Below are 13,173 nucleotides of genomic sequence, written 5' to 3'. Positions count from 1 at the left end.
TGTCCATTAAAAATAAATTGCCCGTTTTCTGATGCCATTATGGTATATATTTAGTCACTGAAACTGAGGTCTGTCCTAACCCTAGGGAAGGAAAATAAGACACAGAACCCTTATATATACTTACTAGTGTAGAAGTACTGAACGTTGATTTTAAAATAAGTTAGACATTTCATACGTAGGGCTTTTATTTTATTCCTGGATTTTTGGATACCTCTTGAATATCTAAAATAATATACCCTTGAGTTACAAAATAATTTGCTTTAGCATTTCTGATAAATATATCTTGCTAACTTTATCCATGTTGTGTTAATCTTTTTGGATATCTAACGTGAAATTATTTATTCTGGAACATAAGGACTTGAGAAATTTTATGTCCATCTTTTTCTCAGTCTTACTATAGAATAGTGCTGTTCATTGAGTAGAAGTTCACACAGAAGAAGGGCGCCTGGGTGGCTCATTCGGTTAAGTGTCCGGCTTCGGCTCAGGTCATGATCTCACAGTTCGTGAGTCTGAGCCCCACATCTGACTCTGTGCTGACAGCTTAGAGCCTGGAGCCTGCTTTGAATTCTGTGTCTTCCTTGCTCTCTGCTCCTCCCCTCCTCATGTTCTGTCTTTTTCTCCTTCAAAAGTAAATAAAAACATTAAAAGTAAATTTAAAAAAAAGTATAGTGTAAGCTACACATGTAATTTGAAATTTTTCCCTAGGCACATTAAAAGAGGAAAAAGGAACTAATCAATCAATGAAATATTTTATTTAACCCCCATCAGTAAAATACTATCATTTCATTGCATAATTAATATAAAATTCTGAGATATTTTACATTCATTTTCTCACAGTAAGTTTTTGAAATTCAGTGTATATTTTCATTTATAGCACATCTCAATTCAAACTAGTCACTTTTCCTGCACATTGTTAGAGCTTGGAGTTGAGGCCACTGGCTGGCAGATGAACTTACAGGTGTATATAGTGTGCTGTAGGAGGGGGAAATCTTTTGTTAACACCACAAGGATCTCCGGCTCAGTGAGTGGAATTTGATAGTAATTCTGGCTACAAGCTATAAATAAGTAAATAAATAAATAAATAAATAATTTAATCTTTATTTATTTTTGAAAGAGAGAGAAACAGTGTACGAGCAGGGGAGGGTCAGAGAAAGAGAGGGAGACACAGAATCTGAAGTAGGCTCCATCTCTAAGCTGTCAGCAGAGCCCGACACGGGGCCTGAACTCATGAACCATAAGATCATGACCTGAACCAAAGTTGGACGCATAACCCACTGAGCCACCCAGGCATTCCAATAAATAAACATTTTAAAAAATGAAATAAAAATAAAAAAGTTTTAAAAAGGCAAACTAGTCACTTTTCAAATGCTCAGTAGCCACATGTCTATCATATTGGACATCATAGCTATTTATATCTTGGGTTTTTTAAAAATTTTTTTTTTCAACGTTTTTATTTATTTATGGGACAGACAGAGACAGAGCATGAACGGGGGAGGGGCAGAGAGAGAGGGAGACACAGAATCGGAAACAGGCTCCAGGCTCCGAGCCATCAGCCCAGAGCCCGACGCGGGGCTCGAACTCACGGACCGTGAGATCGTGACCTGGCTGAAGTCGGACGCTTAACCGACTGCGCCACCCAGGCGCCCCTATCTTGGGTTTTTTAAAGACCATGTGTTTGCCAAATTCATATCTAATTAAAAGTATCCTTTAAAATCCGGTAGAAAGATGCCATGTTGAAAGCTAATATACCATCTTTTTAGTGGGTCTCAAACAGCCTGGTTTTCCTTCGGTGTTGAAATAAGTAACGTTTCCGTTTGTTGAACATCAGATAAAGCAGTTAGTCAATGGTTGGGGCACATGTATGAAAAATACACTACCTTTATACTGTACAATTCAAAATCTGTAATAGCAGACTCATATTTTCCACCTTACTCTAGGTTATATGCTGAATAGAATTTTATTCTTTTGTATGTTCCTGTTTTTCCTTTTTTTAATTTTTTTTTGTTTATCTATTTTTGAGAGAGACAGAGACAGAATGCGAGTGGGTTAGGGGCAGAGAGAGAGGGAGACACAGAATCGGAAGCAGGCTCCAGGCTCCGAGCTGTCAGCACAGAGCCCTACGTGAGGCTCGAACTCACCAGCCATGAGATCATGACCTGAGCCAAAGTTGGATGCTCAACCGACTGAGCTACCCAGGCGCCCCCCTTTTTGTCCATTTGGTAAAAGCATGGCTGGTTTTTGTGACAAACTGAATGATGTAACTCCTCTATCTCCTGCATAAAATAGGGCAGTTAAGAACAAATGGTTATATGTATACATATAGATGTATCTATGACTTTTCATTAATTAGGATATTTAAAGGTTACCTAGATTTTGGGGGTAATGTTTCTTCATGTATATATTTGCCAAGTAGGATAAATCAAGATCTATATGCTATCTTATATGAACTTAGATCAGATTTTACCACCAATTTGGCTTGTTTTAAGCTTTTTTAGTGTTCAGACTTCAGAATGTAATTCAGAATGTGGATAAGGTAGTATTGACCTTTGAACATGGTAACACGTGGTGTTGTCATGGGGGATAAAGCTCCTGGATTAATACTTGCTATAACTGTATGTTAGCTGTTACTTTGGGCTCTAGATCTGTGGTAGTTGTTTTATAGTCCTACTCACTTTTTTTTTTCCTTTTTAATATATAGTACTACTTCTTCCTTTTTAACGAAATCTATTTTTTTTGACACCCAGTTCTTTAAAAAAAAAATTTTTTTTTAACATTTATTTACTATTGAGAGACAGAGAGACACAGAGCGTGTGCAGGGGAGGAGTAGAGAGAGGGAAGACACAGAATCTGAAGCAGACTCCAGGCTCCGAGCTGTCAGCACAGAGCCTGATGTGGGGTTCGAACTGTGAGATCATGACCTGAGCTGAAATCAGTCGCCTAACCAACTGAGCCATCCAGGTGCCCCGACACCCAGTTCTAACATTATATATTATTGGCTACTTTTTTTAGAAAAAGTATTTATTTATTTTGAGAGAGAGAGAACATGAGTAGGGGAGGGACAGAGAGACAGAATCCCAAGCAGGCTCCTTACTGTCAGCACAAAGCCCTGTGCAGGGCTTGAACTCCCCAACTGTGAGATCATGACCCGAGCCCAAACCAAGAGTCAGACACTTAACCGACTGAGCCACCCAGGGTCCCCTGGCCACTTTTTGAAAAAGAAAATCATTCCTCTGCTTTTAAGCCTTCATCTTAGTAGTAGTAAAATTAAAGTTCTTGTATTAGCTGATAAGGCTGTGGCATCTTCTTGATGAGGCCTAGCCTGGTAACCACTCAAGATGGAAGCCTCCCCTCTTGCCTTTTTTACTTCTTTTCTTTTTCCACAACACTTAACCACCTTTAAGACTACCATGAAATTAATTTTTAAAAAATTATTGGTTACTGATTATTTTCCTCTTCTATAGTGAAAGCTCCCTGAGGGCAGGAATCTTTTTATGTTGTGTCGTTCATCCCCAATATATCTGAAAGAACCTAGAGTGCTGCTGGGCATCAGTTGGTATAGCCACTATTGAACACAGTGATTATGGAACCATATGATCCAGTAGTCCTGCTTCTGGGTATATAACAAAACAAATTGAAATTAGGATCTTGAAGAGGTATCTGCACTCTTGGGGCTCATTGCAGCACTATTGGCAATAGCCAAGACACGGATAAAGAAAATGTGGTATTTCCATATAATAGAATTATTCAACCTTAAAAAAGAAGGAAATCCTGTCATTTGTGACAACATGATGAACTTATAGGACATTATCCTAGGTGAAATAAGCTAGACAGAAGAACATGACCTCACTTACATCAGGAACCCAAAATAGTCAGACTCATATAGAAGCAGGGAATAGAATGGTGTTTACCAGGAATTGGGAGGAGGAAACTGAGGTTTTGGTCAAAAGTACAAACTTTAAATTACACAAGAGGTATAAATCCTAAAGACCTGTACAGCATACTACCTATGGTTAACAATACTGTATTTTATATTTAAAAAATTGCAAAGAGGTAGATCTTATGTTAAGTGTTCTTACCATACAAAAAATAAAGAGGGCAGGAGGAAACTTTTCAAGGTGTTGGATGTATTTATGGCATTGACTGTGGCAGTGATTTCATGAGTCTGTGTTTACCTCCAATCTCATCAAGTTGTACAGCTTTTTGTGTATCAATTATACCTTTAAAAATTATTGTTTTTTAATGATAGGCATCTAGAAGGAGCTCGTAAGTATTTATTGAGTAAATATTTCTTGAATGCATGGAGAAGATACGCTTTTTTCCAATCCTGAAAATGTGCCTTAGGAATTTTCTAGGGATAGGGAATATTTAAAGCACGAGGAAACAAAGATCTTCAGTTGTATATATAATAATACATTTTGATAGTTTGAATTAGTTGAAAGTAGTTTATTTCTCAGACTGATACGTATGTACCTACGAAAGGTAGCATGGAACTATGAGGTTTCAAAAAGTAGGGTTTATAATTATGGCCAGGTAATTTATCTTTTGGGTATTTACATGTATATTTTTTCATTTGGATCATAAAAATAATGTTATCAGAGAAGGATATTTATAAGATACTTTTTTTGTTCTTGTGAAATATAGAGACATACATCGTAGTTTGGTATCTTAAAATTAGTATGAACCAAATAGACCTTGATAGTTTTTAAGAAGTGATTTCTATCTAGTATAGATTGTCTTTCGTTGTATATAGATATTTTCTAATTGTAGTTGTTGAAAGTTTTATTTTTAGGCCACCTACAATAAATGTTTTTAAAATAATACAAAAATGTAATCAAAGCCTTATATTAAGAAATTGTATATGCTACCTGAGAATATATTGAAAGCAGATATTATAAATGTTTTTTCCTTTGTAGTATAGGTAACTTTATGCAATCATTTAACCAAAGTTTTCATGCAAGTGTGTTTATAAATGTTTGGTTTTATTTTATGCCTTCATATATCAGCACATGATATATATGACTATTTCAGTAATCATTTTCATTAGAACAGGAAGAATTATGAGTTTGGGTTTATTTTTTTCTCTTTCCACTGTCATCTTCCAAATTCAAGTATTAGTACTTCATGATTGTTACTGCAGTAGCTTTCTAACTGGTCTTTTTTTTTTTTTTTTTGCCATTTAGTTTTTATTATTCACATTGTATATACTATAGGACGGTAAATCTTTCTGAAGTATCATAACTCTAAACAAAGACCTTTGCCTATAAGAAAAAGGCCAAGTCCTATTTTTACCTGGCTCCTACTTCTCAGCATCATATTCCATTTGCCTTATCCTTAAAGACGTTAAAGTGCACATTTCTTAGACGGCCACACTGGTTTCTCAGTCTTCATCATCAGTGTCTTGTGATCACCGCTCATTTTCTTTTACCAGAATGCTCCCCATTCTGTGATTTGAGTAATCACACCGAAGTGCCCTCTTACACTCTCCCTTAGTTGATGAGTACCATTCACACTGCATTTATTTTATTCATCTCTTCTGAAAGACTGTAAACTTCTAAGGGGAAGGGACCATGTCTTTTATAAAGTTGTGATGGGTAAAGCACTCAGCTTTCTGCCATATATATATATATGGTTATCAATCAAAATGTTGTTGAAATAACTCCTCCAGGGTGTATCCCGGAGCTCTAGAAATAAGAAAAGGATAAAAACTCATCCCATGTTATGTGACGCAAGTCACTTGAACTTACTGTGCAACAGTTTTCTGTGTGAAGGTGACATGATGGCATGTGTGTTAGAAATTTGTAGGTTCTGGGGCGCCTGGGTGGCTCAGTCGGTTAAGCGTCCGACTTCGGCTCAGGGCATGATCTCGTGGTCCGTGGGTTCGAGCTGCGTCGGTCTCTGTGCTGATCACTCAGAGCCTGGAGCCTGTTTCAGATTCTGTGTCTCCCTCTCTCTCTCTGACCCTCCCCCATTCATGCTCTGTCTCTCTCTGTCTCAAAAAAGTAAATAAACATTAAAAAAAAAAAAAATTTGTAGGTTCCAAAGTGTGGGCTAAGTGTTCATGAAAGGACTCAAACTGTATCGTGTTGACTACATAAGTTTCTTTGTTTTTATGTAAAACATATAGAATGTTGTTTTGTTTCTTACCTGAATAATGGCAAGATTGATTTAATGTGTTAGCTGAATGTTTACTATAATAAGTCTCTTTACTATTCATCTGAAACAAGAAAGAAAATAGGCCCGTGGTGAAAGTAATAAATTACCTGTGTGAAATGCAACAGTTTCAGAGATGAATGGATTTAAAAGTTTTGTTAACACCTTTCCAAAATTGATCCTTAATTCATCGTATGTTTGAATTACATGGAGTAAAATACATTTTTTGAAGGGCATCATCTCATAGATTTCCATAAATTTCTCAAAGGTGACCCCATCCCTGTCAATTCTATTTCCTAGGAGTATTTAAAATTAAATAGCTTACCTGGCTAGTGCAGGTTCTAAACGAGACTGAATTTGGGATGGTGAATTCTTTTTTAAATTTAATTGGGGTATAGTTCTTGTACTAAGAACAGTATGTAGGATTGGAGTAAGTTTCTGATTTTTGGAGATTTTTTTTTCTTAAAAACAAATCTGGATATTGTGTATATCTGGGTTATAACTGTGAATTAGTTCAAAGAAGAGAGGTTGAGGTTGAGGGAGGAAACAAGTTTCATAGAACCAGCATCTTGAGGCATCAATACTGTGATCATCCGTAGACCCTGAAAATGTGAGCCTGTATGTTCTTTTGTGTTTAAGTGCTCAGATGTTGGTGACACGAATTGGTAACAGAGACTGAATTTGTAAGGAGGAAGCAATGACTGCGGTTTCTAAGTCTTCCTTACTCGTGACAAAGTATGATGTGCAATTTGTAAACTGTTCTGTTGGCAACTAAGCAGGTTTGGGAAGTTAACCTTATAGGCCGCCCAGGCGTATTTTAGGTGGTTATTACAGAGAGCCCTTGTTTTATTACCTAGGTCATAATAGAAAATATTTAGCCTTTTAAATTTTTTAATGGTGACTAAAAATTTGATCCTTTGGTTTTATTTTATGATACAGACAAAAATTCAGAAAGAAGTCTAAGTGTTTATCCTAATTGAAATGGATATAACCTGACCATGAATGTTATTAATGTTACTTTGACATATGTGTTAAAAATATGTGCATAGAGTTTGTATTAATATTGAATTTGTGCTGATTTACTATTTTCATAGTAATTTCAGTAAATAAGAAATGGATAAATAATACTTTCATTTCATTAAGTACTCCCATGAGTTTCTCTTAAGGGTGAACAGTATTTCTTGGAAAGTTACAATTTAAACCTAGTCTGGTGACCACAGAATGCTATTTACTTAGCTTTTAAGTCTTTCGCAATAGTGTAACTTGAGAGAAAGCAGCAGTAGTTGTTTTGTTTCTTTGTTTTATATATATATATATATATATATATATATATATATATACACACACACATATATATATATACATATACATATATATACACACATATATGTATATATATATATATATACACACACATATATGTGTGTATATATACATATGTATATACACACACACACACACACATACACATATACATACACACCCAAAGGATATACAGTTGACCCTTGAACAACATGGGGGTTAAGGGGACTGATCCCTGGCACAGTTGAAAATCTGTAACTTTTGACTACCCCCAAACTTAACTCCTAATAGCCTACTGTTTATCAGAAGCCTTACTGACAACATAAACAATTTATTAACACATACTTAACACATATTTTATAAACACATATTTTATGTGTATTATATACTGTAGTCTTACAATAATACTTAACTTTTTCTTAAATTTTTTGGTATTTCTAGCTTACATTGGTTCATCTGTTTTTTTTTTTTTTTTTTTTTCAAAATGTTGCAGATCTCCAAAAAAATTTCCAATATATCTATTGAAAGAGAGTGTACCTGCGCAGTTCAAACCCATGCTGTTCAAGGACCAGCTGCGTTTCTCTTTTACCTACTGTGCAGATACTAAGAGTAACCACTATTATGGCCACAGTTTCACACAGTGACATGGAAAATGCTGGTCTTTAGAGTCATAAGATTTATATTTGAACCATAGCTTACCAAACAGACTGTTAACAAATCATTTCACCCGAGCCTCAGTTTCCTAATCTGTAACCTGAGCTATAACCTACATCAAAGGAATATTATGCAGAGTAAATGAGGAAATAAAATTTGTTGTCACCAGTGTAATGTTCTCGAAGGATAGTGTTGTACTCGCAATATTGTTAATTATGTTCCAGAAGAAATAAAATAGGTGATGACTGTTGATGATTGCTGTTTTACTCAATAGCACACTCTTCTAAATAAAGACCGCTGTTCCACACATTTTGCATTTTTCTTTCTTTGCTTCTATTCCACTTGAAGAGTATTCACAAACCCTGCTCCACGCATTTGAACTCCTTTCAAGTTTAAACCAGTTACCATCTGCCACCTACTGACCCAGTTCTCTCTACTTCCTTCAACCCTGCTCTCCCCATACACACTTGCTTATTTTTGTTGGCTGATTAAATTGGCCTTCAGTTGGTTTTTCCAAAGATCTGTATTAATACAGGGTTAGAAATAGCAGCTTCCAAATGTGTTTGAACTATCAAGCAAGGTGCATAGGAGCCAATAGTAATACTTTTTTTTTTTTTTTTTTTCCCCTCTAGGGAAGACAGTTGTCAGGGGAAACAAGTAGTAAAACCCCAAATGGACTTGCTTTTTCTTTCGTTGTACAGCAGTTCTGGGTTTTCAAAGTGATTTCTGCCTCCATACTCAAGTGAAGAAAGTTTTCAGTATAAAGTATGAGTTTGTAAAGTGACTCACCACATATGCAGGTGCTTCAAAATGCATGCCCTGAACTACTATTTGAATTTTTATAGGTTTGCAGTTTTGCTGACTGCAAGAAAATAAAAGGCCTGGTGCCAGTTCTTACTAGGTCAAGATTTATTTTAAAGGATCAACATTTCCTCAGGTTTTTTGGTATTTACAAAAGTCCTAGAGATTTTCCTGCAAAAAGACTTAATAGGCTTTATTCCAGTAAGGAAAATTCAGAATGCTTGTGCCATGGTAGTAACAAAAGCAATATATTTGGTGAATTTGTTTAAATACATTGCCAGAAGCCAGACTACCCTAAAGATGTATTTTTATTTAAAGAGGCTCATGGGGGCAGCAAGGACTGGTAATTAATTGTATTTGTTCTAGGTGCAGCTTGCTCTAGGTGTATTTGCTCTAGGTGCAGAAAATTTGACCAGTGATTTAAAAACAGACTGTTAGTCTTTCATGAAATGGTCAGGAGATGGGTTGACCAAGGTGATTGGTCTGACACTGTGGAGGCTTACTTCAGTAGTGGTTTGTGAAATGGATTATAAAAGCACACTGACCTGAATTTGAATCCCGGGCCTGCTTCTTGGCTGTGGTGTGACTTTGGACAAGTCATTCCACTGCTCTGAGCCTTACCTTCTTCAGCTGTAAGGTTGAATAGTATCTATTTTATAGATAATGATTAAGTGAGTTAATGTATGACTTAGTATAATTGTCAAAAACTGGCATTCACTTGCCAACCAGTTAATAAAAGTTAATTATAATGGCTGGGAGTTAACCCTCCAAGTAGTTGTTTTAAAAGCTTGCATTCCTAAAAGTACGCTTACCAGGACTAGCACTGAGTAATGTGTAGAATTGTTGAATCACTATATTGTACACCTGAAACTGTAACACTGGATATTGACTATACTGGAATTAAAGTAGAAAGCTTTGGGGCGCTTGGGTGGCTCAGTTGGTTAAGCGCCAGACTTCAGCTCAGGTCATGATCTCACGGTTTGTGGGTTTGAGCCCCACGTCGGGCTCTGTGCTGACAGCTCAGAGCCTGGAGACTGCTTCGGATTCTGTGTCTCCCTCTCTCTCTGCCCCGCCCCTGCTTGTGCTCTCTCTCTCTCTCTCTCAAAAAGTGAATAAACATTTAAAAAAAATTGTTTTTAAAAAAGTAGAAACTTCATTAAAAAAATTGCATTCCCTATTGAGAGGCATTAAAGTATAGAAATATATTTGAGGTTTCTTAAAAATCTTAAGGAAGCCACATTAGACTCAAAGCAGTATTTATAGGTAATAGATTGAATTTGACAAGCTTTGAGACACTATGGTGTGGTGGTTTTGAACAAGTGTGAATCCTAACTCTGCCACTTACTTTGTTGGCTTTGACTAATCATCTTACCTCCTAAGGCTCAGTGTTCTCATCTGTAAAATGGGGATAATTTTATAGCATTGTTTTGAGAATTGAAAGAATTAAATCATAGGGGTGCCTCAGTCGGTTAAGCGTCTGACTTCGGCTCAGGTCATGATCTTACAGTTTGTGAGTTCGAGCCCCGAATTGCGCTCTGTGCTGACAGCTCAGAGCCTGGAGCCTGCTTCTGTTTCTGTGTCTCCTTCTATCTCTGCCCCTCCCCCACTTGTGCTTTGTCTTTCTCTGTCTCTCAAAAATTAAAAGAAAAAAGAAAGAATGAAACCATAGAAAGCACTTAATGTCATTCTTGGCACATACTGTGCACAGTAAGTTTTAGTTTTTCTTGTGAGTCCATAGATACCCTTTTGGGCATGGCCTTGAGTACTTGTGAGAAATAAAATTCTGAATTTTTTTTTGATGTAATAGTTAATGTTGGAATTTTGGAATTAATACATTTTTTTTTTCGTTTGTATAATGCTTATCTAGTTGACTTAAATTAAGATAAAACACTAAAATGTTTTGAATCTCCTATACTCAAAATAACAATTCGTATTTGGAAAAACAGATTTTTAAATATCATCTGCTATAGTCTAAATGTTTATTTTCTTCTAAAAATTCGTATGTTGAAATCCTAACCCCCAAGGAGATGGTATTGGGAGGTGGTGCCTTTGGGAGTGATTAGGTCGTGAAGGTAGAGCCCTCACAGTGGGATGAGCTCCCATATAAAAAAGGCCTGAAGGAGATCCCTTTCCCTTTCTGCCACTTTAGGTATAGTGAAAAGATGGCCATTTATGAGTTAGAAAGCTAGATTCTCACCAGATGCTGCACCTGCATGCATGGGGATCCTAGACTTACCAACCTCCAAAACTGTGAGAAATAAATGTTTGTCATTTATAAGCAACCCAGTCCATGGTATTCCATGTTAGCAGCCTGACTGGACTAAGATAGCATCCATTGTTTTGGATAATTCCATGGCTCTCTACTTTTAATCCAGTTTTTATTCATGTTTCTGCTTTCCTTCCTCTTCATTGCCTGAGAGTAACCCAGAGGAGAAGCAGGGTAGAGCAGGATGAGGCAGGATTGCCAATAGATACTCAGCCTTACCATGATCAGATATACTGTCGGGACTAACGTCCTCAGTTAAATTGATTCGTGAATACTTTTTGGTTTTACCAGCAGAATAATTTTGATTGCTTTTTTTACTGTTGTAGTGTATGCTGAGAAGATTTTAAAGGAAATTTCTACTTTTCCCAGCATCCTTCAATAATTTTTTTAAGAGCCGTAAATCAGTAAATTTTCAGTTTGACAGCTAATAAAAGATTGGTAAGTAAATACCTACCATGTATTATAGGTATTATATTAAGGGTAGAGTTAAGTTTATCCTGTATGAAGTTAATTTTTTATATCTTCTATTTGGGGCCCATGATGTCTAAAGTGAGTTATTTAATAGCATAGGGGTTTTACATGTGTAGAAATTTTCTAAGTTTATAAGACTTTTATGAGGAAACACTGTAGTTTGGTAGGTTCTTACAGTGAGAACTCAAAGTTAGAGTTTCGGATAGATAAAGCTTTGATTTTGTTACTAACGGTTTGGCTTTGAGGTAAAAATCAAAACCTGATGACTGTTAGCCCTTTGACAAAAACCATTACTGACCCACAACCTCTCTTCCCTTCCAACCTAGAATTACTTCAAAGAGGAAGGGGAACATGTGAGATCAACTAGAAAGCTAAATTTCCAGTGTGTATACACACACAAAGGAAGTGTAGTTATTTATGTTTAATCCATCATGTCCTGATTTTGTTTGGCCTTGGGACCTTCCACCTCCCTCTTACCACCTACCATCCTCTCTCCCTCCTTCCCTTTCTTCCTTCCTTTGGATAAGTACTGACAGTTCTGCAGATCCTTGTTAGGCATATGGTGGTTTAGAGCACATTTTACTATTTAGATTATTTCAAAGCTCTATATTTGGATTGCCTTTGCTTTGGTCATATGTTTATTTTCAACTCTTAATTAAGAACACACTGTTTATAAATTAATTCCTGTGAGAAAATATGACTCACGTTGGGAGATCTTGTTTTATTGTCATATGACATGTTCTGTAAGGCATGCAGCTTAATAGAAAGGGGGGGGCACCTGACATCCATCTTCATTTTAGTTTGACTTAACACACTGCAGGAAACCGTGTGACTATTTGTAATTTTTTTTTTTAGTGTTTATTTATTTTTGAGAGACAGAGACAGCATGAGCGGGAGAGGGCAGAGAGAGAGAGAGGGAGACCCAGAATATGAAGCAGGCTCCAGGCTCTGAGCTGTCAGCCCAGAGCCCGACGCGGGGCTCGAACTCACAGACCGCGAGATCATGACCTGAGCCGAAGTCGGACGCTCAACCGACTGAGCCACCCAGGGGCCCCCTATTTGAAATTTTTTTTGTGTTAATTAAAATATAAGTAATAGAAGACATTACCAAAATAACTTAAACAGTAGGGGATATATCATCCTACCCAACATGAACAGGTGGGTAATTAATTGTCATAGTGGTGTTATCAGGAACCCACATGGTATTTTCCATTTTTCTATACTGTTGCCTTGAGTGTTTTGGCAAACTTTGGTTAAGATGGACATTTTTCCATGCTACTTTTTTTTTTTTAAAGAAATTAATTTTTTTTTTAACGTTTATTTATTTTTGAGATAGAGAGAGAGACAGAGCATGAATGGGGGAGGGTCAGAGAGAGGGAGACACAGAATCCGAAACAGGCTCCAGGCTCTGAGCTGTCAGCACAGAGCCCGACGCGGGGCTCAAACTCACGGACCACGAGATCATGACCTGAGCCGAAGTCGGCCGCCCAACCGACTGAGCCACCCAGGCGCCCCCTACTTTTTTTTTT

General features: G+C 36.8%; 1 non-coding gene across 1 annotated transcript; it reads left to right on the top strand.

The window, feature by feature from the left end:
• The first annotated feature begins 902 nt into the window (after positions 1-902).
• On the top strand, positions 903-1,056 carry LOC112850585 (small nucleolar RNA SNORA62/SNORA6 family). Its single transcript, XR_003222693.1, has one exon. It is a non-coding gene; the product is annotated as a small nucleolar RNA SNORA62/SNORA6 family (small nucleolar RNA).
• Positions 1,057-13,173: the final 12,117 nt, after the last annotated feature.

Source organism: Puma concolor, chromosome C2 (genome assembly GCF_028749965.1).
Source record: "Puma concolor isolate L17-30 chromosome C2, mPumCon1.1.hap2, whole genome shotgun sequence".
In the NCBI taxonomy this organism is placed as follows: Eukaryota; Metazoa; Chordata; class Mammalia; order Carnivora; family Felidae; genus Puma; species Puma concolor.
This window is presented reverse-complemented; position numbering and strand designations above follow the sequence as displayed.